This window comes from Schistocerca piceifrons, unplaced genomic scaffold (assembly GCF_021461385.2).
Source record: "Schistocerca piceifrons isolate TAMUIC-IGC-003096 unplaced genomic scaffold, iqSchPice1.1 HiC_scaffold_963, whole genome shotgun sequence".
Classification (NCBI taxonomy): Eukaryota; Metazoa; Arthropoda; class Insecta; order Orthoptera; family Acrididae; genus Schistocerca; species Schistocerca piceifrons.
In genome coordinates, this window is record NW_025729238.1 from 55,001 (window position 1) to 56,679 (window position 1,679).

Below are 1,679 nucleotides of genomic sequence, written 5' to 3' on the forward strand. Positions count from 1 at the left end.
TTGATCTAATAAAAGCGTCCCTTCCATCTCTGGTCGGGACTCTGTTTGCATGTATTAGCTCTAGAATTACCACAGTTATCCAAGTAACGTGGGTACGATCTAAGGAACCATAACTGATTTAATGAGCCATTCGCGGTTTCACCTTAATGCGGCTTGTACTGAGACATGCATGGCTTAATCTTTGAGACAAGCATATGACTACTGGCAGGATCAACCAGGGAGCTGCGTCAACTAGAGCTGAGCAGCCGGCCGCCCGGGAGTGTGTCCCGGGGGCCCGCGCGAACACGCAAGCGTCCGCTCAATCATTCTGCAAACAGGAGGAGGCTGAGCTCCCCTGCACAATACACCTCGAAACCCTCTCAGGTCCCGGCGGCGCGCAGCGCCGTCCCAAGTACTTGGTCGGGTTCGAGAGAGGCGCAATCGCCCGGAGTTAGGCGAGTAGACGCTTTCGGTGCGACCACCCGTGCTCCCAACTGAGCTTGCCGCTGCCGACAGAGGCCCGGGAGCGTGCTGTCGTGGCATTGCCGGCGGGAGACAACACGCGCCACCTACGGTGACCGGCAGCTCCAACGCCAGCGCCACAGAAGGACAAAAGCCCCACTTGGGTGCCGAAGCGAACTCTCCCAGCACAGCGCACGCGCCAACACATCCGCACAGCTGCGATACAAACCACCAGCGAGAACCGCTGGGGCGACCGAGCAGCAGACGGCGTCGCGGCGCCGAGCGCCGGGCGGCGGCGCATCCTCAACGCACACAGTCCTCAATCGGACCAGCACACTGAAGATGTCCACCGCGCTTCGCACCGGGCCCGCGAGGACCTACTTTGGCCGCACGGCGCCGCGCGCAGGGTGCGCCGGCGCGCAGCTGCGACGCCTGCCGCGTCCGTCGGCCGGCGCGCCTGCCACTGGCCGCCCCCACCAGCCGGCTGTAGCGCGTGCGCCCACGCACCGCGCGGCCAGCACGCCGGGAGGCGCCCCCTCACCGGCCGGGGACGGTCCCACCCAGCCACCGCCGCGTATCGCTTCACACCCAGATGCCGTTCAGTTTCGTCGGCATGGTGGGTATCGCTGGAACAACCGGTTCGTACCTCAACCTATCGTCGCCATCACCGATTCACCCCTAGCGAGAACAACCGCACCACAACAGGTTACCATTTGTTCATTTGCGTAACTTCACCAGAAAACGCAGGCGTCCATCGCCATTTGCAACTTCAACGATTATTGCATGCCTGTGTCAGGTGTCACGCCACACTACGTCTGCCCACATACACGCAACAAAATGTGCACGCCTAGACAATACGTGGAAGGTGGCCCCCGTACGTATGCGATGTCCATTGCTCGAACGACTGTCAACCGGCCTCTGTAGCATGTCGCAGATATGGAACGCGGTGCACCATGCCATCACGGTGTGTGAGGAGAGACGACTAGGTCCGAATACATCAACAGACAGCTCATGCTGATCGCCATCCACGGCGTCCGTTCCTCCCACACGTCTCTATGGCGTACCACACTGCAATCCAGCTCTCATAGGGAGACGACACGTAGCTGCGTGCACAATATTTGCACTGTATGGTCCGCCGTTTTTGGGCGCAGTCGTTGTACGGTCACACATGTGCCACGATGTATCATTCGGTACATAAGGACGAATGTGCAGTACAGATTGTGGTTTACGCGTACGAC

The 1,679-nt window shown here is 60.2% G+C and overlaps 1 non-coding gene across 1 annotated transcript in view; it reads right to left on the reverse strand.

Moving 5' to 3' along the window:
• LOC124774487 overlaps positions 1 to 221 on the reverse strand; it is a 1,910-nt gene extending 1,689 nt beyond the window's left edge. Inside the window, exon 1 of the ribosomal RNA XR_007015315.1 lies at positions 1 to 221. This exon is cut by the window's left edge and continues 1,689 nt beyond it. This is a non-coding gene — a ribosomal RNA (small subunit ribosomal RNA).
• Between the last annotated feature and the right edge of the window lie 1,458 nt (positions 222 to 1,679).